This window comes from Balaenoptera musculus, chromosome 14 (genome assembly GCF_009873245.2).
Source record: "Balaenoptera musculus isolate JJ_BM4_2016_0621 chromosome 14, mBalMus1.pri.v3, whole genome shotgun sequence".
NCBI lineage: Eukaryota > Metazoa > Chordata > Mammalia > Artiodactyla > Balaenopteridae > Balaenoptera > Balaenoptera musculus.
In genome coordinates this window covers 87,866,580-87,894,002 of record NC_045798.1, presented here as the reverse complement: position 1 = coordinate 87,894,002, position 27,423 = coordinate 87,866,580, and positions in this window count along the sequence as shown.

The following is a 27,423-nucleotide window of genomic DNA, read 5'->3' as shown; positions in this document are numbered from 1 at the left end:
CACAAAAGAAACAGTACCAGACAAGTTCCGCAAACCTAAGGACCTAGAGCTCCAGATTGAGAGGACCGCCAAGTATCTACGCAACAAATGGACATCCAGTACATCACTGTGCAATTTAAGAGCAGTGGGGATGACGACAGGGTCCCAGGATTTCCCCAAAGAAAGGAAAAGAGGGAAAAACACAAGTGACTTTTGGAAAGTTCAGAAATCAGTGGCACAGGACTTCTCACAAGCAAAGTTAGACGCTAGAGGATGACGGAGCAACGTCCTGACAATTCTGAGCAGAAATGATGCACTCACAGAATTCGATTGCCATGAAAACTGTTGACTGAGCATAAGAATAAAGATGTAGTTGAACACTCCAGTCTCCCGTTGTCTGCGAGTTTCCCAAAGATGTTCTGGCAAAGAGTAAACAGCCAAAATTATGGGGGAAAAAAGATGTGAGTGAAACGGAATGATGTTAAGGAAAGCTGTATCCTCACCTTCTATTTAGAAATAGTGGGATAAATAGCAAAAGAAAGAGCTACCTGCACACTTTGCTCACACACACTCACGCTCAGTCTCTCAGAAGCCCTTACCTCCTCTCACACACGCATGTTCTCCCACACGACTTTCACACGGTCTCTTTCACGTTCTCACCCTGGGACACTTTCCCTTACATATTTTCACATGTTCCTGCACAGTCCCTTACACACATGTGCTCACACACAGCATGACAACCACTCTCATTCACACCTGCCCACACGTTCTCTCACACAAGCTTTCACACGCACTCGCAAACACATTTTGTCCTGTCTTCACATAGTCTCACCCACGCTCACACTCTCGCACACAGACTCTGTCAAAAAGGCCTCCCATTCTCTCAACGCAACTTTTCTCACAAATTTTCAGGCACAAACACTCTCTCACACGCATTCTCACAGAAGCGCTCTCACACACACTGTCCTGACCACACGCACACACTCACGTAATGCTCGCTCACATGCTTACACATTGCCTCACACTCTCCTGCACAAAGCCTCACACACACACTCACTCACATTCACATACACTCACACACACATTAACACACCCACTCTCTCACGCTCACACACCCACACACATACTCACACACCCACTCACACACACACAAACATGCACTCACACACTCACATAGTCACACACACACACACTCACATACCCTCTCACACACACACACCCTCAAATGCATTATTTTACATGCACATTCTGACACACACTCTCTCCCACACACACAGACCCTTTTTCCCCCTCTCCTCTCATCCCAGATTCCCACAGTGGCTGATTTTTTATGGACTCCATAGCTTTTCAGTTCAACTGTTACGTTTCCTGTCACCACCAGAACTATTCTGACTCTTCTGTCCTCAATTAAGGTCTTGCAGAGTGACTTTAATTGGTCCCTCTTGGACCAGGGGCCCAGCGCTGGTCCAGGCAGCTGCAGCCCGAGAGCTGAGGCAGACGTTCCTTAACAAGGACTCGAGAACGGGGACGCTGCTCTCTGCAAAGGAGAGGCTGCCGAGAGCCGAGCGGGTTCCCTGAAGGTGCAAACCATACGCATCAAATACTTGCTGGGCTCCTGTCACGTACGGGACACGTGCCGGGACCCGTGGAGGCTTTATCCTGTTCTCAAGAGATTAACAATCTGTTCATCAGGACAAAGTGGGACAAAAGAAATATTCAATAATTCAAGGTGGTCAGGAGTTCCGGTTTGGGAAGGCGAGGAAGTTCTGGAGGCTAATGGTGGCGACAGTGGCACCTCTGTGGGGCAGCAAGGCCCCTGGACCGCACGCGTGAAACGGCCAGCAGGCTACAGTTCACGTGTGTACGCTTTACCACAGTAACTGATGCTGCAGCCAAAAGTGCTGCTGGCGTTTGGAGGCAAGGGAGCCATCACGGTGGTGACGAGGCGGCGACCCGCCCTTTTAAGGGCGGTTTCATCTCTAAAAGGGTGTCCAGGGCCGGAGGACGCACCACCGCCGGGGCCCGTGTCCCGTGGGGACGGGCTCCTGTCCACAGGCACTGGCCGCTCTGGGGCTGCTTGAACGTCACCACGCGAGCAGCCCCTCCCGCTAAGCAAGTCTCATGTCCCCCAAATATGTTCCATCTTCCTTTCAAATTTCAAAAGTGGAGTGACATTATTTTATCATTTCTGAGGTTGTCATTTACCTTCATAGCGACCTGGAGAAGAAAACCTAACTTATTCAAAAGATCACAACCACTCCTGGCTCTGTCGGAATCTCCTCCCTCACCTAATTGACTCTGCCCAGCCCTCCTGTGTAGTAGTGTCAGAGGCTCACCAGGAGAAGCTATCAATTAAATTCAGCGTTTTTCAGTTACCATAGTCCTTGCTGTCGCCACACTAGTGGGTCATTACTCGCTGCTCTGCCTGGAAATGGGCGGGACCGGAACCACGCCATGAGTACAGCTTGGAGCAAACACTGCAGGTCTGTGTTGGGAAACGGGGCTTTAAATGTATTGAAGAAAGCGGATCTGATGTCTGAAGGCTGTTGTATCGGTAATAACTCATCACTAAAGAGGTTTCCAGGCAGGCAGCTCAATGAGATGGAGGACTACCTGCTACCCAGGTGGCTCCAAGCTGGCAGGACCACTAGCACCTACGGGCGCACGTCTCCCCCTGTGGGTGGAACTAATTCAGCTGCACACCTGCACGTGCAGTATTTTGTATTTGTTTAAGGCTTGGTTTTCACATGAAGTTAAACCTTCTTCCAAATACAAGAGATGAATGACTATTTAAAGAATTTTTTAAACTTACGACAAAATATATAGTATCTTGAAATAAACCAGGTTAGCAAACACTTCTAGTGTCTGTATTGTCCGTAACGTTTTCAAATGGGAGAAGAAATCACACCTGTGAAGCTGTGAGTGAACTCGTCGCGGAGCACTGTCCTACAGGTGTGGTCCTAGGAGGGCATGACGGGATGTCACCATGTGTCTGTGGCCACCGCGTGACCCCCGCGGGGCGTGCTGCCCCAGGTGGCTGCCAAGGCACCTCCACCTGCACTGGTACCAGGATCTCAGCGGAGAAACCTCGTTGCAAGGACTAGCATCCCTTTCAGCCTGTGTGTTACCTCCGGGGAGTGAAAATCCCTCATGAACGTTCAGCTCCGACAAGCTGAGGCCCACAGACCCCGGGAGAGTGTCTTACGGGCGGCGCGGCTTGGCTTCCACGCACCACCGACGGGCTGGGCGAAGCCGCGCGGCTGGGTTGCGGGCCCAGGGCCGGCTGGCTGGGTGAGGTCAGAGCCAGGAGGATCCAGGACCCCCTGTGGTACCAGCGAGGGCAGCTCCATCCCCGCCCCCCGCACCCATGCAAACGCATTTCATAAAGTGGCGGGAGCGCCTGGGTGCCACGGAGCTCCACGAGGGTGAGACGTAGGGGCGAGAAGTACCGCCGAGGGGTCGTGCCTCTCCACGTGGACGGCTGCCGGGCCTGGGGAGGGAAGGGCTCGCACAGAGCAGGGAGGCGCAGGGATGGGGGTCCACATTTGTAATTCTGAGGTCAGATCTGAAACACCCCCCTCCATTTTCATGGTGAAGAAGCAGCACTGGTTATGGCGATACTAGAAACCTTACTTTGAATGGCAAAGGTTCTGTCAGCCGAGTTTCTCCGACCCGAGTACCGCATGGCTGAGACTCCATCAGGACCAGGTCCACGAGGACCATTTCCAGAACCGGGGTTTCCGCGGATGCACGCCACAGTGGACCTCCTTCCCGGATCCAGGAGCAGTTGTTTATATGTTTATGTGCACAATTTTCCATTTTAGATGAATTCTTTCCTAATGCTGAGCTCGTTGAAATATAAATACTTCATGGTTCTATAAACAATTTAAGCTTGTTTTTGATCTTTTAGAAGACTGTAAGTTTTTCCTTATTACAAATTAATACATTTCATCGAAGAAAATTCACATGAGCAAAAAGAAGAAATAAATAAGCCCTGTGATCTCACCAGCCATAAAAGGCTGAGCATATGGGGACAATTTTTTTTAAATTCAGGACTTACTATGTACACTGTTATCGTGTACTTTTCCATTTACTACTTGATTATGAATATTTTGGTAGGTTTTCCCACCCTTTTCTGAACTATCCAAAAAATTTTTTAAGTAAATAAATGAATCATCATTACCCTTAGCCACTTGAAAGATGTTCCAAAGGAAAGCGCCGAGCGTTCTGATCTTCCCTGGACCATTAAAGCCGGTGCCGGTTGGCCTAGACACAGGCAGAAGGGAACAGTCAGATAGTAAACGACAGCCCTGGGGCTCCTGGTCCCCTACGCGGAGGGAAGCACGTTTTAAGGCCTCAGAACAGCGGGCTCCCCCTTTCTCATCCTCCGGCGCCTCCCGATGGCCACGTTCAGTAAGTACTTCCTGCACTGTGCTTGCATTTTGTTGGTCTGTTTATGCATTTTATCAGGCAGGCCCGCTGCATCTAACGTGCTGACCGTGTCCTCTTTCCAACTGATATACCTGCTGTTCCTCCTCGTTTTGAGGGCTTTTCCTTGGAAACTCTCAATGAACGTCGCACCCACTCACTGCTTTCTGGCAGCCTCTTCTCATGACCACCACAGGCCAAAGACGAGAGTGGTTGTGCAGATCTCCACCAACTCTGCCCTCGGCGGGCAGGGCGACTTGGTGCTTGGATGATGGTGTTTTCAACAGGAGAGTTTCAGCAGCAGCCCCGGCCCTCTATCCAGCTCCTAGGTGTATGCGGGGGGAGCGCCTGTGAACTGCAGGAAGGAAAAGACACGATGGGTGTCGTTGGTTGGTGCTAAGAGGTCCTAGCACACAAAACGTATTTTTTAATATACTTTTTTTAAAAAAAACATGTTGCTTTTTAACACCTTTCCTTTTAATCCAATCATTTAAATGTATACCTTCATTTTGGGTTGAGAAAATAGAGCTACATTTAAGACCGATCAAGATGATGTATGTATTGGCCAGGGTAGAGAAACAGAACCAACAGGATGTGTGTATCGAGAGAGATTTAAGGAATTGGCTCACATGATTATGGAGGCCCGGAAGGTCCAAAAATCTGCAATGTAGGATGGTGGGCTGGGGACCCAGGGGAGCTGTCAGGTGGCAGAATATCTTCCTCTCAGAAGGGCAGTCTTTTTCTATTAAGGCCTTCAACTGATTGGATGAGACCCACCACATAATGGAGGATAATCTGCTTTACTCAAAGTCCATTAAATGTTAAATGATTTAAATGTAAATCCCATCCAAAAAACACCCGCACAGAACACCCAGAATAAAGTCTGACACCCTCACCCAGCCAAGCTGACACATACAACTAACCACCACAACGTGCTAGAGACCTTCTTCAATCGCAACTTGTATGACTTTCGAAAAGTGGCCTCGGGATTTCCCTGGCGGTCCAGTGGTTAAGATTCTGAGCTTCCACTCTGGGGGCATGGGTTCAATCCCTAGTCAGGGAACCAAGATCCCACATGCCACGCGGCGTGGCCCAAAAAAAGAAAAAAAAAAGGCCTCAAAACACAGAGCTGGGACTTCCCTGGTGGCGCAGTGGCTAAGAATCCGCCTGCCAACGCTGGGGAAACAGGTTCGAGCCCTGGTCCTGGAAGATACCACACGCCGCGGAGCAACTAAGCCCACGAGTCACAACTACTGAGCCCGTGTGCCGCAACTACCGAAGCCCGTGCTCCCAGAGCCCATGCTGTGCAACAAGAGAAGTCACCGCAGTGAGAAGCCCGCGCTCCTCAACGAAGAGTAGCCCCCGCTCGCCACAACTAGAGAAAGCCAAAAAAAAAAAAAAAAACACAGAACTTCCAGGGACATTAAACCAAGTCGTAAAACTGCTGGCGCACCTCTGCCCGAGCAAGCCCACGTCACAACACCCCTTCTCCAGAGGACGCGGGAGCAGCGTGAGCTGGGGGCCCGCAGGGACCACTGCAGCCTGTATCTCATCTCCTCCTGGGCCCCTCCAGGCCTACGCAGTGAGTTATCAATCTGGTTCCAGCTCTCAACCACCTCAGTGACCCGTCTACAGCTTGTACTCATGTGTCCCTTCCTCTCTGTACTTCAAGACTGTTCCACCAGCCCTTCCTGGGGACCCTTGGAAACCTAATCTCTGGACCACCCACTTTCCCCACCTTTGGTCCTGGCGTCAGAGAGACCACGACAGACACTTTTTCATTACTTACTTTAATATCTCCATGTAGTCATCTGATGGGTTACCATGCTCTATCAATTCCCTTTTAAAATCTCTGAAAATTTGTCCCTTTTCTTTCTATTCCTACTGCAGCAGCCCATGTCTGGACCTCCAGCACCTGGGGTCCATCCTGTTAAGTATGCTGCCCCCTGCTCCAGCTTCATCTGCCCAGGACAGGGCTATTCTCTAAAACATGGATGCAATCATGTCATTCTTCTGCTTAAAAGCTTTCATTGGTTTCCAGAGCCTTCACTACAGACGCTAAACTCCTCAGCATTGTATATGAAGCTGTTAACTCCAGTCTTTTCTTGCACATTCCAAACTCTTCTTAAATTCCTATTATGAGTTTAATTGTGTCCCCCAGAAAGAAACGTTGTCGTCCTAACTCCCAGGACCTCAGAATGTGACCTTATTTGGAGACAGGGTCTTTAGAGAGGTAATCAAGTTTAAATGGGGTCATCAGGGTGGGCTCTAATCCAATAGGACTGGTGTCCTTCCAAAATAGGGAAATCTGGACACAGAGACAGATACGCACAGAGGGAAGACGATGTGAAGAAGAAGAAGGCAGAGATCAGGGTGATACGTCGATAAGCCAAGGATCATCAGAGATTGTCAGGAAACCAGCAGAAGCTAAGAGAGAGGCATGAAACAGATTCTCTTTCACAGCCCTCAGAAGGAACCAACCCTTCTGACACCTTGATCTTGAACTTCCAGCCTCCGGAACTGTGACAGAATAGATTTGTTGTTTAAGCCCCCAACCTGTGGCTCTTTGTTATGGCAGCCCTAGCAAGTGAAAACAATTGGTGTTATTTTGGCCGCTTTTCATTTCTCAAATGCCCACACAGCATCATGGCTCCAAGATGGTACTCATGTCACTTCTTGGGCCTGGATGTCCTTTTCTTCCTTGACCCTTTAGCAAACTCCTACTCCTTTATCCTCCATTTCCTACCAAGCACCAATTTCATGTCGACTTCTGCCAGCCACAGAGGAGGCAGGCTGCCACCTGGTTGGTCAGAACTCCACGATGCTGCATTTTCTATATAGAAGCCAGGTTACAGGACACCAAGAAGCACAGCCCTGCACTGCTACCTCTCCCTTTCTCCAAGGGGACAAGTCGGTGGACTTGGGACCCCGGCCAGCTTCTTCTCTCCATGTGCGCCTAAAGCTGCCAGCTAGCGCCTGCAGACCCGGGCCACGTTACTAACTGGACTTTGGCAAGACTTCAAGATGTGGATGTAGATGCTGGCGGAAGGTTGACTCCTCAGCTTCATGAGATGGGGCTACTGTGCGCAGCTAAGAACACAGGTCACTGTAACTCTCCCAGAAGACCGAACGTGAATGGATGAAAATAACAAAACAGAGTCTCTGAAATTATGACTGTCCCAGAAAATAGGAGTCATCTAGTCATAGCACCCAGGAGAAAATTCCACCTGGGATCTTGGCCTCAGGAACATCCTACCCTAAGCAGCAAAAAGGAGCGAGTTGGTGATGACTCACTTTCCTTCTTGCCTTGTTTCTTCTGTAGCAGTAGGAACGGTCCAGAATTACTGCCATCGCAATAGTCGCAAGACGAGCCATAGTAATAGTTATTGTTTGCATTTATTTTATAACCGTTTGCAAGTTGCATCAACCATAATATCATAATCACTTGATTGTTAATATGAAGAAAAAATCCCAAAGCAAAGAAATATAAAAGACACTGTCATTGTATTGAAAGGAAAGGGATTCTTGTCGAAACAGATTATTTTAAATTTCCACCGTTTAAGTACTGCCCTCTCACTTCAACTTGAAAGGTCACAGGCGGTAAGTGCTGCCAGCAGTGTGGATCCGATGCCTCCGAGGGGCCGGCCTTTAAGGACGGACTTTAAGCGGCGGAAGAAGGTGCAGGTGGTGAGTCAGTGGTGAGCGACCCTGTGCAGCTCCCCACCCTGCCTCATCGGCAACAGTGAAGTGGCTGTTTCCGTCTTGCTTCTCTTTCCCTGAGTGACCTTAGCACGAATCGTGGTGGACAGTCTGCATTCACATAGACAGCTCTTGACCCGAATGAGCACAACTCCTCTTTAACTTCTCAGAAGACCCTTTCAAATGCCTGGCAGGCAGTTAATTTGGGTGTTCGTTGGTCCCGGATCCACAACCCGGAAGGGACCGGGGAACAGCCGAGAGGCAGCAACCGGAAGGGTGCGTGTGGAGCCCAGCAGTGAGCTCTGCGTTGCCCGTCTAAGGGTCTCTGAGGGTCCATCTCATGCCCTCGGCCGGTCACCTGCTGGAGTCTCAACCCAGAGAGAAGCAAACCGGGCCTGGACGCTCCTCCCCGACTTGGTCCAGGCCGCGCTGTCACACCCTCCACCGCTGCCTCTTCCGGCCCACACAGACCCCTACTTCTGGGACGTCACCCCTGCCCCTCCCCTGGCCACCTCTTTGGTGCCATCTCCACACTGAAGGGAAATGAGAAGTACCTGAACATCACAGGGTTGCTGGCAATCTCTGTCTCTGCCCTCGATGGGGTCAAGAACGCAGACTCTCAGGCTCACCCCAGACCTCTTGAGACAAGATCTGCATTTTGGCCAGATGCACGGGTCATTTTGGGGGCACATGGACGTTTGAGAAGGGCTGGGCTGGGTGACTCTCCCTACCCTTGAGTTGCCAGTGGGATAAGACATGTCAATGACTGCACCACTGCGGGAAGGCCTAAGTGTAACTCTGGAGAAAGAAGGCAAATTGAAGAAGAATAGAACTGACAGAAAATGGAGAAAGAAGGAAGGAAGGGTTACGGAAAGGGAGAAAGAAAAGAGAGCTGGAGAGAGAAATTTCTATGAATATAATTTATATGAATTTGATTCACTTAAATGAACACGATTCTGAGTGGCCAAGGCCTGTGGACACTGGATAGGACTCCAGGTCTAATCAAAAGATACAATTAGCATTAACCTGTTTCTGGTATTCAATCTAATAAGGAGCTAAGAAGCTTAACAACTGGAAGAGTTCCTACTGACGTGAATTTCCTTTCTGCCTCTGCAAGAATCTGGATTGTTACCCAAACAACAGGCCATCACCCTAGGATTTTTATTGCTATTTTCAGAGACTATTTTTTCCTAATATAACCTCAGGTCTGTAACCATCTCTTTCTTTTTATTTGATTGAACACAAAGGCCATGACGTCTCAAAATACTGGAGTGTGTTTAGAAATATGGCCCCATCACCTCACTCCAAATGTTTGAGACAAAAGAACCAATTAGACATTCACCCTACTCCAGCCTTTCATTCTCAGAGCTGCTATTTCAATGGGCCCAGTATTTCCAAAGAAATATATTTTGTATTCTCAAATATATGAATGATATTTTTTAAAAATTATTATTTTAGGGCATTTGTGTGTGTGTGTGTGGCCACGGGCGACCAAACCACAAACGTCAGTAATTGGGAGATCTGTCAAAGAACACCTCTCATCTCTGGTTTTCCTATTACTACTGAATGAAGTTCATTAGGGGAAATGCTGAAAACCCACTGAGGCCAAGGGCTGAATTTCACGCGCTGCTGTTCCCTCCGCACTTTGCCGAGCAACATGGCAGGCACACAGGAAGCTTTTGATAAAGGTTTACAGAATGATCCTGTACCACATTAGCACCAGAAGTTGTTCCACGCCTCAACCAAGGACAGGAAGGCAAGTCCTTTCCACCGCTGCACTTGCTGCACAGGGTGCCCTACAGCTGGAGCGGCAGAGCCTGCCACCGCCACCCCCCCTCTGCCTGGGAGCCATGTGTGCTCCAAGTGCACAGCACCCAGAACCTCAGGACGTGACCTTATTTGGAAATAGGGTCTCTAAAGACACAGTCAAGTGAAGACCAGGTCCCACTGGATTAGGATGAGCCCTAACCCAAAGACTGGTGTCCTCACGAGAAGAGGGAAGTTTGGACACAGACGCAGAGAGGAGGTCCACGAGAAGACACAGACACGCGGGGAGAGGTCCACGGGAAGACACAGACTTCACGGGGAAGAAGGAGGCAGAGACCACAGTGATGCGGCCACGAGACAAGGGACACCGAGGACGGCCAGCAACCACCAGAGGCTGGAAGACGCCGGGATGGATCCTCCCCGAGAGCCTCTGGGGGGAGCGTGGCCCCGCTGGCGCCTTGTTTTTGAGCTCTGGCCACCAGAACTGGGAGAGAATAAACTTCTGCTCTTTCACACCAACAAGTCTGTGTAATCTGATGCAGCAGCCGTAGGGAATGAATCTACATTGCAACCTTTGTTTCGGAGGCCTCCAGGCCACTGGGTCTTTGTAAGAGGCCCGTGGAGCATGGACTTGACTGTGGGGCTGGCCCACTGCAGCCCTGGGAGCCTCTGCGGGCCTGGCAGCAGGGGGCACCTCAGCCACAAGCGGCAGTCACACGGCTTCTTGCTCCTGGGCGGACGGACGGGTAATAAAACAGGCCAGCAGGGCACTACTTCAGCAGGAGTTCAAAGGACATCCAAAAAGGTTGTTTGCTTCCTTTTAAAAGATTGGTAGGATTTCTGTCTTTTTTTCCCCTGAGGGTTGGAGAGGGAGGGAGGAAGTAAACTTTTATCAGATCTTCTCAACTGCTGCGGGGTAACTGGACTCAGTAAATTAAAAAATATTAAAGTCCCGGGTGGCACCATCCGTCCCAAGTGAGGCCAGGCACACAGGGCTGCAAATATGTCAGTTCAGGAGTATTCAGGAAGAACACACACTGACTCTGAGCCCTTTTTAGGCTCCAATGGACGAGCTTACATCAAACATAAACGGTCCAAATATACAAGTTAAAAGGCAAGACCGAGGGGGTGGCTTAAATAAATGTGACCCAACCACACACAAAGGGCATTATGCTGATTAAAAAACGATGTCAAAAATTCACATCATAGGATCCCGTTTACATAACACTCTTGAAGTAACAACAGTTCAGAGATGGAGAACAGATTACTATCTGCCAGGGGTTGGGCATGGTGGGCGCAGTCTCGCAGGTGGGACTCCACAGCAACAGCCAGAGGGGCCCCTGCAATGGACCAGCTCGGCGTGTTGACTGTGCAGGTGGTGACATGAAAACGCACATGTGAGAAGGTGGGTTAGAAATACACACATGTTGTACAAGTGTTACTTTCCTGGTCTTGACCCTGTACCATAGTTAGGCATGACGTAAGCACTGGGGGAACTGAGTGGTGAGTACAGCTCTCTGTACCATGTTTACAGCTTCCCATGGCCTCCCATTATTTCAAAATAAAAATCTGAAAAATACCACAGAATTTTATACATGGTATGAGTTCCATCACACAAACAATTGTATTTGGACAGAATGAGATATAAGAAATAAATGCATATTTTAAATTTTTTTTACAAAAAAAGTTAATGCCATAGCTTTCCGTTGAGGCATCAACATCAGGGTAATACGACTTTCACAGGCATCACTCTTCAGCATAAATGGAACCTGTTTCCTTCTCTGGTTCATAAGATAATAACCTGTCAAAAAAATGTGAGTGATCAGTAAGTAGTGAAGTTACAGAAGATGCTCTGTTTCGGTGAACTGTTTTGTCTTCCTCTTCATAAACCGAGCACTCATCCTTATTTTAAAGCACGTCCTGGAATCACCACTGGACTAGTACAGAAACACGCGTCGTGTCTGGTGCAGATCGTGTTCTGAAGAAGTGGTGGTGTTGCAGTCAGATACAGAGTAGGTCAGCGTCACCCATGAGGTCACAACTCCACAGGGTCAAGAAAGACTCCAGTCAGGTTTGTTTCTTACGGGGAAAAGTATTGCAAGTACGTCTTGGGGGATTATGAAATTTCAGGTTTTCCAAGAGAAGTAATGTTTTTTCCTTGCACCACAAACAGTTCTTTTCTGGAACACATGATCAATAAGGATGAAATGTGTTACAGCTGACAATGTGGATTCAGCCTAATTCTCAGGCCAGTGTCTTAAAGTATTGCTCTAATGCACTGTTGGTTTATCCATATTGTGTTTTTTTTTTTTTCTAATTGGAAACTCAATGTATTTAAACACATAACCCGTATAAAAGTCATCTTTTCTGAAAATATTACCTTGAAGTTTAGCACTTTGTTTTGAAGGTTGAGATTTTCGACACATCATGAAGTCAGCCGCCTGGCAGAGTCCCTGCTTGCTGTTCCCAGGAGGTGATTTAACATAGAAAAAGAACATTCCACTTGGTGATCTTCATTGGTTGGGTTTTCTTCATCCATTGTTCAATGTTTATCAGGTCTTCACCTTACTCCAGGCACTAGCCCAGGTGTCTCAAGGTTTTTTTTTAAATGATAAATATTGAGAACTTATTTTGTCTACAGTGAGAAATTATACAGGTGAACTAGATAGGATCCTGCTCTTCCACGAACTGAGTGCGAGGGATGTAAGGAACTAGGAGAAACCCACGGCAGTCTTGCTAGCCCACTTGTTCTCAGCGCTCTTCGGGTATTAATTCGCTAGGTACCACGTATCCAAGGATAACTACGACACTGTTCAGGCCCTCGATGGTATCCCGGTTCAGTTCAGGGTCAAGAGGAAATAGGTACCAGGTGCAAGTGCTACAGAGACAGAGAAACGGGGAAGGACTTTGCAGGCAGAGAGGAAAGCACAGGAAAGACGTGGAGGTGTGAGGGCTGTGCCTCTCCCAGGAAACCATTGGAGGCTTGGTGTGACGGGGAAGCAGGTGAGAGTGAGAACTGACACGGAGAGGTGAGAACCCAGAGAGGCCGTGAGTGCTGAGCGAAGGGGTCAGGCAGCAGCAAACAGGTCATCAGACATCTCAGTCGTCAGAGCTGAGGTGTCCAAGGAAGGTCCAGGCAATGGCCAGTGGTCACAAGGAGATACTGGGCTTGAGCACTTAGAATTCTCTTTTCAAATATGACTTATTAAACCAATTATCTGCTTCTTTTGTCCTATTCACTCTATTTCTCTAACACACATGCATAGTCACACGCACACGTATGTCGCATAGTCTTACAGATTTACCTGCTGGTTCAAATATGGTCCTTGTCCATTCCTTTAAGTAGTTTTATGGAAACCCAAGATAAGTAAAATACAATTCTCTCTAAACAGATTATCTGTACAATGCTAAACAGTAGTGAGACTACATTCTCCAGCCACACAAAACTGTTACATTATTTTATTACCACCTCCCTCTACCCCAGAAGAGAGTAATTAGGACCCAGACAAGGGAACTAACCTAAGGGGTCTGTGATCCAAAATCTGCATGACAACTCCTCCAGTGCCAGCAAAGATGCTTGAGAGGGTTTTTGTTTGTTTCTTTTATTATTATTATTATTATTTTTTGCTTGCAAGTTTTGTTTTGTTTTGTTTTTTAAATCCAGCTGCCTTCTTTTTTTTTTTTAATTTTTATTTATTTATTTATTTATGGCTCTGTTGGGTCTTCGTTTCTGTGCGAGGGCTTTCTCTAGTTGTGGCGAGCGGGGGCCACTCCTCATCATGGTGCGCGGGCCTCTCACTGTCGCGGCCTCTCTTGTTGCGGAGCACAGGCTCCAGACGCGCAGGCTCAGTAGTTGTGGCTCACGGGCCCAGTTGCTCCGCGGCATGTGGGATCCTCCCAGACCAGGGCCCGAACCCATGTCCCCTGCATTGGCAGGCGGATTCTCAACCACTGCGCCACCAGGGAAGCCCCCTGCTTGCACGTTTTAATTACAGTTCCGCGTGGAGGTCCGACTACAGCTGTTATGCATTTTCAGCAGCATGAACAAACAACCTCATTATTTTATTTACAAATCAACTCCCAATGCACTGAGCATCTAATCCTTGGTCAGCAGCTGTTCTTCTAGCAAAACTTGTCCAGTGCATCTAATGCTTGGTCCACAGGTATCTCAACTACAGCAGGGCTCCAAGGCTAGACCCAATCCTGCCCTGCAAATAAACCCTTTGAAATGCTACGTTTTGAATGTTATAAAACCTCACAATAATGCAGACGCTTCTATGTTGGATCGCCTTCTGGAAGGCGCCAGCCATTTACTTTAAAGAGCTTTCCATTTAAATAAAATACTCGTGACTGATGGTTTTCCGCCTCAGATCCCTGGATCCAGGAAACAGGACGCTGCTTCAGTCTTGTCCTGTCTCTCGTGGTGCCTGAAGGCTTCCTCCCCCTTGTGCTCTTTTAGCTCCCGTCACGACAAAGAACACCGCCTTCCGTGCTGCAGGCACTGCCCTCAACACAGCACCTCATTTAACGCTCGCTAGGTCTCAATGGGGTTAGCGCTGTTTTTACCTCTGACCCCCGACCCTTTCATGAAGAAAGCGAGGTTTAGAAGGGTTCAATAATTTTCTCAGACGCATACAGCTATTAAGTGGATTTAAATCTCAGGAGATCAGATTTAAATCCTGTTGGGCATCTCGGTGATTAACGGCCAGTTTCAGCCAATTAGCACCTTCTGAAGGGCCCAGTGGTGCTGAGCCAACCCTTTCCTCCCCTCCCCCTCCCCTCCCCCTCCCAACTCCCCACCGATGGGATTAACTGTCGCAGGTCTTCACTCCATAGAAACGGAAGGGCTTTCAGACGCGCACAGGAAACAGAGGAAGAGGACCCAGGCACTGCTTTCATTCCCCCTGACTCTGCAGCCAAGGGCTCAGTTCTTCGCGTGCCGTGCTGCACTGGTGGCGAAGACCACGTGCTAGTTTTACAGCTGCCTCGCCAGCTCTCCCCATGTCAGTCTCCCCATAAACAGCCTGAAGACTCCCCTCCCTCAAGCTGGGTCTTTACTTTGTCTTTGCCCCTCACGGACGTAAAGAGGCAGAGAGCTGCACGAAAGGCACCGGCTTGGGAGACAGACGGGTCTGGCGTCACCGTGTGCCCTCATTTCTCTTTGCGGAGGCTTGGGTTTTTTTTTTTCTTTGTTCATAAAATGGGATAATGACAACCACCCCACAGTGCGGTTATTTTGGCAAATCAGGTGTCAACCACTGCCCCCGGCCCCTGCCGGGTCTCCTCTCTCTGGACGGTGTTACGGAACTTTCTCTCAAGCCCCTCTGAGCGGTGCCTTGGAGCCTGCTTCCCCGGGAGGCGTCTCCTGCGCCCACGCCCCAGCTGGCTGGACCCCGCTCACTTTGCGGTGGCTTCCGGCCTGGGAGCCCTGGACCCCTGTCAGGCTGCGGCCCTCCCTCTTCAGGCATCAGGACAGAGTCTGCAAAAGCGTCCTCAAGCAGCACCAGCACCTGGTCTTTCCCATGCCCTGCGCCATCCCTGCCTTCTCTGTCTTAAGGCCTGGCTTTCAAACTCATTGTGCCGCACAGAACCAGTCTAAATTAACGTGAAAAGTGAGCAGTGACGGGGTTCTGCGGGCACCCATCTCCTCCTGAAGCTCTAAACCAGCACAGCGAGGTTTAGAAGGCATGGAAATACTACTGACAATTGTTTCAGAGTTCTGATGGTTCCTCTTCTTACAGCAAACCCCTCCCGACCCTCTCCTCCAACTCCAGCTTTACAACTGTGCCTTTCAGCCCACCAAGGATAAGAAGGCAATCTCAGCCACTTCCTCTCAATGGTTTCTTCCTTTGGCTCCCCAGTGCTTGGAAATAAGTGCTTGGGAGCACTCAGTTAATTCTTGGCCAAGACCTTGGGCCCGGTTACTGTCTGTGAGGAGGGAAGTAGGTGAATTCCATTCTCTGCTTTTTGTGCAGAAACCACTGGCATATGGTACCTGCTCAACAAGTGTAGCAGTTATCACTATTCTACCCAGTGAAACGCTGCCCGCCACCTCCTCGTGCAGAGTCACCATCTAACTACTGCCCACCTGGACTGCCGACACTCTTTACCGGTTTCCTTAGGTGTAAAATTGAGATTACAATTCTATGACCTCACAGAATTACTGCAATAACTACACAGGTAATATATGTAAATCACATTATGCAGGTCCTATTACGGATTGTTTTAAAAAAGCACTTATTGCTCTCAGCCAATAGTTTTAAAAAATGTTTGAAGCAAACTTCACAACAACATAAAATCACGCATTTTAAAGTATACGATTCAGTGGCATTTGGACACTCGCAGTGTTCTGCAGCCACCAGCTCTCCTAGTTCCACAGCGTTCTCATCACTTCAAAACAAAACCCACGCCCGTTCCGCAGTCAACACCCCTCCCCCTCCCCCAGCCCCTGACGGCCAGCAGTCTGCCCTCTGTCTCTAGGGATTTACCTGTTCTAGATATTTCACAGACATGGAATCGTATCAATACAACATGCAGCCTTCTGTGAGCGGCTCTCCTCACTTAATACAATGTTTCTGAGGTTTATCTGCGTTGTAGAATGAATCCATACTTCTTTCTTTTTTGGTTGAATGCTATTCTATAGTATGTATGTAATCCGATTTCTTTACCCATTCTCAGCCGATGGATAATTGGGCTGTTCCCGCCTTCCTGACTATCGCGGCCAGTGTTGCTACGAGCATGCGTGTACGTATATTTGTCTGAGTTCCTGTTTTCAATTCCTTTGGTTATATACCTAGGAGAATAATTGCTGTTCATACGGTAATTCTATGTTTAACCTGTGTGTGTGTATTTTTTACCGAGGTGAAATATACATAAATAAAATGTACCACGTTAGCCATGTTTAAGCCCGCAGCTCAGTGGCATTTAGTACATTCACTCTGCTGTGTAACCGTGACCACCATCCCGCTCGAGAAGCTATTCATCTTCCCAGCTGAAGCTGTGTGCCTATTAAACAATGACTCCCCCGGCCACAGCCCTGGTAGTCGCCTTCCTACTCCCTGTCTCTGTGAATCTTGACTGCTGTAGGTGCCTCATACAACTGGGAGCATAAAAGATCTGTCCTTTGGTGACTGGCTTATTTCACGCAGCATGTCCTCAAGGTTCACCCATGTTGTAGCAAGTGTCAGAATTTCATTCCTTTTTAAGGCTGAATATTCCATCGTACGGATGGACCATATTTTGTATATCCATTCATCAACTGATGAACATTTGGGTTGTTTCCACCTTGTAGCTACTGTGAATAATACTGTTATGAACATGAGTGTACAAATACCTGTGTGAGCCCCTGCTTTCAGTGACTTTGCACATATACACAGAAGTGGAATTGCTGGATCGTATGGTAATTCTATTATTAACTTTCTGAGGATCTTCTATACTGTTTCTCCCACAGTGGCTGTACTAATTTACATTCCAACCAGCAATATATGTGGATTCCAACCTACATCCTCACCAACACTTGTCATTTTTATTATTATTAGGGCCATCCTAACGGGCAGGAAGTGGTACCTCATTGTGCTTTTGAGTTTCATTTTCTGGATGATTAATGATTTTGAGCCTTTAATGTGCTTGTTGGCCATTTGTATATTTTCTTTGGAAAAATGTCTATTCAAGTGCTTTGCCCATTTTTAAAACCAGGTTGTTTGACTTGCTGTTGGGTTGAAGGAGCTTTTTTTAAAATTTATTTATTTCTGGATATTAATCCCTTATCAGGTATATGATTTTCAAATATTTTCTCCCATGCTGTAGGTTTTCTTTTCACTTTCATATTAATTGCCTTTGTTGTACAAGTTTTTAATTTTGATCAAGTCTAATTTACCTATTTTCTTTTATTGCTCATGCTTTTGTGTCACATCTAAGAATCAATTGCCAAATCCAAGGTAATAAATTATTTTTAAAAATTTTTTGGCTGTGTCGGGTCTTCATTGCTGCGCACAGGCTTTCTCTAGTTGCGGCGAGTGGAGGCCACTCTTTGTTGCAGTGCGTGGGCTTCTCATTGCGGTGGCTTCTGTCGCAAAGCACGAGCTCTAGGCATGTGGGCTTTAGTAGTTGCAGCACACAGGCTCAGCAGTTGCAGCGCATGGGCTCTAGGGCACGCAGGCTTCAGTAGTTGTGGCTCGCGGGCTCTAGAGTGCAGGCTCAGTAGTTGTGGCACACAGGCTTAGCTGCTCCGTGGCATGTGGGATCTTCCCGGGCCAGGGATCGAACTTGTGTCCCCTGCACTGGCAGGCGGATTCTTAACCACTGGGCCACCAAGGAAGTCCAAGGTTATGAATATTAATCCCTGCATTTTCTTCTAAGAGTTTTACGGTTTAGCCCTTATATTTAGATCACTGATTCACTTTGGGTAAATTCTTGTATATAGTGGGAGGTAGGGGTCCAAATTCACTCTTTTGCATGTGGATGTCCAGTTGTCCCAGCACCATTTGTTGAAGAGACCATTTTTTCTCCACTGAATGATCTTGGTGCCCTTGTTGAAAATCACTTGGTCATTTCTGGATTCCTAAGCCCATTCTGTTGACCCATATGTCTATCCTTATGCCAATACCACACTGGTTTTCATTACTGTAGCTTTGTAGTAGGTTTTAAAATCATACAATGTGAGTCCTCTAACTCTGTTCTTCTTTTTTAAGGTTACTTTGGCTCTTCAGAGTCCCTTGCAATGCTATTCAAATTTTATTAGGGATTTCATTTGAATTTGTAGATAGCTTTCTCATCTTAACAATACTGAGCCTTTCAATCCATGATATGCAATCTATTTCAATTTATTTAGGTCTTCTTAAATTCCTTTCAGCAATGTTTTGTAGTTTTCAGTGTACAAGTCTGTCACCTCCTTGATTAAATTTATTCCTAAGTTTTGTATTCTTTTTGATGCTATTGTAAATGGAATTTTCTTCTCAAATTCCTTTTTGAATTGCTCATTGGTGGTGTACAGAAATACAACTGGTTTCTGTGTGTTGTCTTGTACCCTGCAACTTTGCTGAATTTGTTTATTATCTGTAGTAGGATTTGTTTGTGTGTGTGTGTGTGTGTGTGTATATTCTTTAGGATTTTATGTATAGGATCATGTAATCTGCAGTAGAAATAGTTTTACTTCTTCCTTTCCAATTTGGATGTCTTTTATTTTGTTTTTTCTTGTCTAATTGCTCTGGCTAGAACTTCTAACACTATGTTGAATAGCAGAGGAGAAAGCAGGCATCCTTGACTTGTTCCTTATCTTAGGGGCAAAGCTTTCAGTCTTTTTAGCTATTTTTTTAAAAAAACTTTATTCTTCCTTTTCTAATTACATACAAGATTCATGAGAGCTTTGACACCAGTTCCACACAGCTTTAATCATCCCTGTACTAGCTTTTTACTTATCAAGGACAAAGGTTTTGATTTTAAAATAGCCTTGTCTTCCTCTTATTCTGGTTTATAAATATTTATCAACAATGTTCATAACTGTCCCATCTCTATTTCCTGAGCCTTGCAGTACATAACATGGCATGCCTCACACAGCTCCTGCTCGTCGCATGTTGCGAACTTGCCCTGACAGAGACCAAAGCAGCAAGTTGGCCCCAGTTCATATTCTAAATAACTAAGTACTGATCAGTGTCACAGTTAAGAGTTCTACCCATGTGAATACTATCTAATTATTTTCCACCCGAATTCTCATTTCTCAGATCCATGACATCTTCCAAACACAGATATTTCAGTGAAAAGTTGACCCATAAATTTAGTCAGTTGTTTCAGTTATCCACGCCTTCCAAATTTTCTTTGACACAAATTGCCGAAATTGCAGTGTTTAGAACACGCTGGGATCTTTTAGTGCCTGGCTCTTATCACAAATGTCTGCCTAAAAACGTACATATGAAGGGCATTCCCAAGCAACAAATTAATGTTACTGTAGCCCTCCCCAGATTTGGTACATCTGTTTTGGATTCCATGATAATTTTTAAATGTTAGGGTAGGCAACATTCTGGTGCAGTGAAATTGCCAGGGGACTCCACACAGCCCTGAATACTGCCAGACAGTCTGAAATAACGTCAGTGAGTTTGGAAAGACCTACTTTTAGAATACAAACGGAGTGAAAGACACTTCATTCACTCTGAGTCAGGTCCAACAAATGAGGCAAAAGATAACCACCAAAGACTATGAGGGCAACACAGCATTAGAGCGTTTATAGCCAATCTACCCCAAGAACTGTCGGTATTACAATGGGAAGCCTTATGTTTATTGCACGCCCACTCTATGCCATGTGGTGTGCTAGGAGCTTTGCATACATTATCACAACTCTGAGAGGTAGATACTGTTAACCCCTTTTTACTAATGAGGAAATGGGCTCAAGATATAATTTGTGTAAGGTCATGATCTGTGTGTGGCAGAACAGGGATTAGGTTTGGTGCCTTATGGCGACGTTTCTCCTCCTTCCCCTACCACAGGGGTCAGCAAACAAGGCCTGAAGGCCAAATCTGGCCCACCATCGCTTTCTGCAATTAAAGTTTTACTGGAACACAGCCAGGCCTACTCATTCAGTCATGGTGTGTGAGACTTCTATGCCATGGGGAAGCTGAGTAGTTGAAACAGGCTAAGTCCACAAAGCCTAAAATGTTTACCACCTGGCCCTTTTCAAAAAAAAAAAAAAAAAAAATTCACAGGCCCTGCCCTGCACGGTGAAACCTACTCTTACTTCTGAGGGTCTCCTCCGTTTACCTCGCCCCCATCCAACAGGAAGCCTAGAAACGTCTGCCACCTGTGCTGAGAGGCTCTCCCAGCCCCAGAGCCGACAGAAACAGGCTCTGTCTCTGCCTTGCACACAACCCGTCTCCAGCTCCTGAGGGCGCTGCCCAGCGACTGCAACCTCGTCACAGCCACCCTCCGAAGACCTGCTGTCAGGGGCACCTGCACTGTGGAATCACCTAGACCAAGGGCAGGCCCACAGCACTAGGCAGTTCTGTCCCATCAGACCTCCCTTTTCACCAAGGTCTCCATGATCAGCAAGTGTGGCCCTCTGCCTCGGATGCCCAGGGCCATTGCTGCATCTGGGTGGACGGTGGACTTGAACAGCGGAGGCCTAAACGTGTGCCTTATTTAAGGGTCACTTGCTCCTTGGCTTTGTTCTGGCAGCAAACTCGCCGCTGGTGTGCAGGACCGTTTATGGGTGAGTTTGGAGACCAGCAGCCTGGAGATTTATGGCACTTAGTAGTTAGAAGAGGAAGCTGTAAAGTGCCTGACAGCGCAGCTCTAAAAATTAAGACTTCTGCTTCCTGAATCCACGGGCTGAAAATCCTTAAATCCTACCGCCTGGCTGAGCTTTCCTCCTCCTGAACCAAGCTTATTCATGCATAATACAGGGAAAAAAGAACAGAATGAGTTTAATGCAATCTTGTCTGAGAACGTTCCTCACTCTTAGTTCCTGAGATGAAGGAGACTATTCCAGTTTCCCAGGAAGTTTATCACGAACCCATCTGAGAGGGAACAGGCTTGCAGGGAAGGTGTCTGGACAGCAGCCCAGCATCTCAACAGGCTGGGGCCATGCTTTGTAAGAGCCTGTTCTCTTCATTCAGCGAGATCTAAGGTCACATTTTGTCCTGGCCATGTACTTGCTGTTAACTTGGGCCACATATAAATTCTCTCCATCTTGGTTTTTCACTCCAGAGAATTTAATAGAGGAACTTTTATAAATCAAAGAGCATTAGGCCAAACCTGCAACAGACACAGTTCCTTTTCTTTCTTCACCTTTGTCCTTCTCTTCCCCTAAACTGGCTTAGCAAAGGGTGAGGCCAAAGGCCTTGAGAAATCTGAAGTAATAAAATATAAACCGGGGATCGCAAAACCCTGAAGAGCAAAAGGACATTTATTTAGAGACACCACTGGCTCTCCAGCTTCATTAATCATTGTCTAACCTGGTTTTCTGAAGCACAGATGACACTGGTGTGGAGGACTGTTATCTTCCAGAGTCAGAGGGAATATTACGTTCTTTGCTGGGTTATTTCTGCTGAGCTGGGCTCCCTCCAGATTTTTTCTGAGTTCAAGGGTGGACGTGTGGAATCAGGTCATCGTCATCTGCACTTTATTTTATTTATTTATGTATTTTTGGCCGCGCCATGCGGGATCTTAGTTCCCTGACCAGGGATGGCACCCGTGCCCCCTGCAGTGGAAGCTCCGAGTCTTAACCACTGGACCGCCAGGGAAGTCCCTCATCTGCACTTTAGACTGAATAAACGGGCTCATTGAAAGCAACCTGACATCTGAATGGAGAGAAAGAGTAAAACAGACAAGCCCAAATGTATGTAATACAAATCGAAATCTTGACTTGTGGTGCTTACCTTGTGGTGCTTTCATTTTGAGTGCACCTGATACTATGGGAATTCCAAACATTTCAAAGAAGTGACTGCCACTCCTCTGAAGCCCACAATCAGTAAGCCCTGGAAACGGTCCAACTTCCCCATCCTGACCCGACACTCACGGCTGCCTCTCTCCGCCCATGGGTTCTGATGCTTCGGAACTGAAGGTGTCCATCTTCAACTTCAGCGGAGATTTCCTTCATCCTTCCAAAAAAACAGAACCAGAAGAATAAACCCTGGAGTTAGAACTCGGGTGTGTCTCCACCAGGTGGCAGTGGTGCCTAATTCACAGGCTCCTGGCTCCTCGGCTAAATCCGACGGTGGGTAGGGCCCCCCACCTGGAGTTTACGCATCGTCGTACAGATGTCACAATGCCTTTATGAGGGAGCTGAGACTCGGGAGTGTAAGCCACGTGTTCAGAGTCACGTGGATCAGGATGCAGACCCCGCCCGTCGCTGCGGAGGCTCGGGCTACCGAGGTCCAGCCTGTCCCCTCCGCGCACGACTCCGGCCCGAACGCCGAGTCCTCACCCGGATCGGATCGCTACACGTGTGGTGCATCTCAAAACTGCCGACTTGTTCTTCCCTCTGCCCGTGGGACCGGGTCTCCCGCCCGCCCTTTCTGTTCAGTAACAGGATGGTCAGCGGACGCCCGGTGACCGCGGGTTTCGGACACAAGAAAGGACCAAGTCGTAGGGGAAAGCTCATGTTATCTGAACAAAGTATTAGTAGTACTATTAGCCCTAGAGACACTAATTCTCCTGGAGTTCGTCGCGTACACAAATTCTAGCAGAAGGCCCCATCCACCAGCTCCTGTTGCCCTGGGCACCGCTGCCCACCCTGGGCTGATCCTAAGAAATAACCCTGTTACTCACTTCTCTGCCCCGGTGCGCCCTACATGTCGGCGGGGAGTGGGGGAGACACAGTTTCTCCGCCGGCTCGCGAGTCCCCCCTGGGCCGGGTCTGCATCCGCCACAACCACTCGGGCCGGTCGGGCCAGGCGGGCTGGTCCCCGCAATGCTTCCAGAACTCGCAGCAGCGAAAGAGCCGCGGGGGCCTGGAGCTAGCCGGCCTCGCAACTCGGCTGGGCCCTCCCCATGCAGCTCGCTAATTGGAGGACATGAACTCTCACGTGATCAATGTCAACCAGTCACTCGGCAGCGTCGGTCAGTCACGTGGCTGCACGTCCACCAGTCACGTGGCCGCCCAGAGCACAGTGGCGGCTGAACGTGGCTCCTGTCTCCAGCTGTTTCGGAGCGGCGAGTCACCTGTTCGCTTTTGTTTCAAAGAATTTTCCCACCAGTTTCTCCCCGGGCAGCCTCGAATGGAGTCGGGGTGAACGGGGTGCTGCTGCCCAGCAGGTTCGAATGAACAAAGGAGCATATCAGTGCCGTATGTTAGAAATAAAGCGTGTTCGTGCGGTAAAGAGGAGTGGCAGACGAACACATGAGAGAAGAGTGATGTGGAGGTCAGCACACCTGCCTGATGCTCAGGTGGAGGAAGAGGATGGGGGAAGGAATGGATCTGGAACTTTTTAAAAATAAAATCCCTTTTGGGCATTCCCCTTTGTACCACGTTTAAGTCGACATTTCACCTTTTTATTAACTCTTTCTTCGAGTACATCCCCCTACCTCCTTCCTGCATTTCAGTGTTCTCAGAGCCATAAATGTCCTCTATTATCCGAAGCCTTTTCTTGGGTTTTCCGTTGCCATCTTACATTGAAAACAATGCCTTAAAAGGGAGCCAGCCGAGATTTCTGTAAGACCAGTTTCATCTCAAATTTCTTGCCCGCAAGGAATAAGGGGATATGGGCCCCCCTTAATAGGCAGAAGCTGACAGTGTGACTTTAGTTTGTCCAGACTGTTCTTTACCGAAAAGCTATACATCCTCCTCCTCAAGCCCTGAACACAGCTATACTGAGACCACGGCGCTTAGTTTGAGGAGGGAAGAGAAAAGAAGACAGCCAGGGTGAATGGCTGTGATGTTATCTAAACATTTCATCTCCGGTCCTTATCAGCTCCAGACCTCCGAGTTCACTGCGCTGCAGAGATTGCTCGATTGCTCTTTAAACGCTTGAGCACAGAAAGCAGGATTTTCTAACAGTGAAGGCCCATCGAAGAGGACCCAAGCAGGGAAGGAAATTTAAATTCCAGTCCACTGGGCAACCTTTTGCAAAGAAGCCCTCTTTCCCAAGGCTGCTCGTTTTCAGGAGCAGCCCAAGCCCGCTGAAATGCGTCTCCCAACTCTTTGCTGGAGGTGCTGGGTCCCTGGCGCGGTTCTCATCCACCGCCCTGGGAGGGCCCTAGCCTTGTGTTCCTAAGGTCACAGAGTTTGGAAAAGATGCAAAACTAAGGTTTGTGTTCTGTTTTGTTGGTATTCTTTTCCTTAGAGTTTCTTCTCTGTATAAATTGGAACAGCCCCAAGTTCCACAAAATCTGGATCTGAGCTTGCTCGAGTTTTACATGATGCATACAGGTCAGTGAATGCACGCCCAAGATAATAAACTGGGGTACAGGAAGAAACCATTATAACTTATTTATCTTTTTCTTTTTGTAATCAGATAAAAAGATAAAACTTTACTAACATTGGTCAGACTGATCCCTTCCCCTCCGCCTCTCTCTCTCTGCTCTGACGGGCATGGACACCCCTGGAGAGAGAGTGAGCACCTAGCGTGAAGGGTGAGGGCAGGACGTGCTCACTGGCTTTTTTATCTCAGCATTTGGCGTATGTATGTAGTTTACATATGAGAAGCATATTCATTCTCACTACTTGCACTCAAAAGACAAGTTGGAGTGAAAACAAAAAGATACGTTTTTAAAGTTACAATAAAGTAGTTTAAAATATTATCGCACCGTGTATGCTTATAGTAAATAAAGCATATCAGTGCAGTAATTGTACACATCTGTGTGGAATCAGTTAACTATTTGAGCAGGTGCTCATTTTTTTAAAAAAATCTGGCAGAGGTGCACTATCAAAAGTTTGGAAATTATAGCTTTAAAGTATTAACAATACCATCTCCACGCAGAAGAAAGAGAACTAGGGCAGAAAAGGGATGCTATCAACTTGTCCGTAGATGTGCCTAAATAAGGAATGTAACTCTGATCCTTAAGTACTTTTGGATTCACCAGCCACTCTTAGAATGCAGAGTTGCCTGGGAGACAATCACAAGCTGAGTCAGCCGTGGACCATTCACACCTTAGTATGAAGGATTCCGCTTACTTCCTTGTCTGCTGGCACCACTGGAAATGGAAGATGGGAAGAATGAAAGAAAAGGAATCAGAAGTTATTGCTTGTAGAGAAAGCCGGCTGTACCAGGGACCTGGTGAGCCCAGCGGCAGGCAGTGGAATCTCACCTCCGCATCTGGCTCGGGCTCTCAGGGCCCCCTGCCTTCCAAGTGAGGCTGCTGGAGTCCAGCCTCCAGAGCTGACTCCACTTCTTCTGAAATAGACAGTTACAGCTTTAAAATATGGTTCAAGTCCTAGCCTTTTGTTACAACAGTGTTGTGTTTATTTAGGTGTGACTTTTTTTGGAATTTTGTAATCTAACTTATAATAACTTTAGCAGTACAGATAAGTGTCATTCATGTTACATCTGGTTGTGTATTCTGCCAGATATTATTTTTAAACATACAATACACTTCTTTTTTTCCTTCTTATTTGAGACCACCTAGATTTTTTTTTCACTAAAATGTGTCATGTCTTCAAGGAGCCCTGGTTCCTTTCATTGGAGACTGGCATTGGAAACCAAGACCTGGGCACTGGGTGTGCTCATTCATTGCTACCAGAATCTCATTATTATTTTAATATGCCTTTCCTTGAGCAGAGAATTCAAAATTGCTCATATATTTGTTGACTCTTTTTTCTTCTTCCTCTATATATTGTTTCTTATGTTTTTTGCGTGTTTTTCTATGAGGATGTTTAATCATTCTTGATTCAAAAGGAATCCTTAAAATTTGATAGACAACTTTAGTACATATTTATCCTATTTGATCATTGGCTTTTAAATTTTACTTATGTATTTTTCTGGCATATTGAAGTTTTTTTTTAATAATTAATTTACTTTTTTATTTATTTATTTTGGCTGCGTTGGGTCTTCGTTGCTGCACGCGGGCTTTCTCTAGCTGCGGTGAGCGGGGGCTACTCTTCGTTGCAGTGCGTGGGCTTCTCATTGCGGTGGCTACTCTTCGTTGCAGTGCGTGGGCTTCTCATTGCGGTGGCTTCTCTTGTTGCGGAGCACGGGCTCTAGGCACGCGGGCGTCAGTAGTTGTGGCACACAGGCTCAGGAGTTGTGGTTCGCGGGCTCTAGAGCGCAGGCTCAGTCGTTGTGGCGCATGGGCTTAGTAGTTCCACGGCATGTGGGATCTTCCCAGACCAGGGCTCGAACCTGTGTCCCCTGCATTGGCAGGCGGATTCTTAACCACTGTGCCACCAGGGAAGTCCCTGGCATATAGAAGTTTAAAGTTTTTAGGGGTTAAATACCTTTACCTTTTACTGTATATTTTTCTTTTACTATTATGCCAAACACAGAGGTATATTCATCTATATATTTACTTCCTTGTCTTATAGCTCTTCCTTTTTTCTTTCCTTTTCATCTCTAAGTATTCTTGGATTTGCTTTGTGAAGTAGTGCTCTAAACTTGTTTGACTTTATTTGCAAAGTATTAACAATTGTGCCACTGATTTAAAATGTTATTTTTATCTTTAATTCTTATAAAAACTCTGGGCTTCTGTTTTGTCCATTAATATGTCTGCCTATTGCTGTGCAGTTCAATGCAGCAGACATTCTTTTTTATATCTTAAAGTACATCTTTTTATATTTTTAATCATAGTAGTGCAGACAGAGGGTTAGGTAAAAGTTTGGGACTTATATGAAAAACAGCAGCCTCTGTTTCACCCTTCCCCCAGCCCATTCTTATCCATCAGAAGAAATATTTTAAATGATTTTAGTGGATTTTTTTCCTGCCAATTTTCTTGGCTGTTCTTATTATTTCTCCAAATAAACTTTAGAATTATTTTGATAAAAAAGTTCCTTTTCAAATTTTATTGAAATTTGTTAAATTAAACTTGAGATCATTTATTTATAATACTGATGCTTTCTTTCCTGAAGTGTCTTCCCATTTATTTAAATCTTCCATGCCCCTTGGTGAATCTATGAAATCCTCCCACATC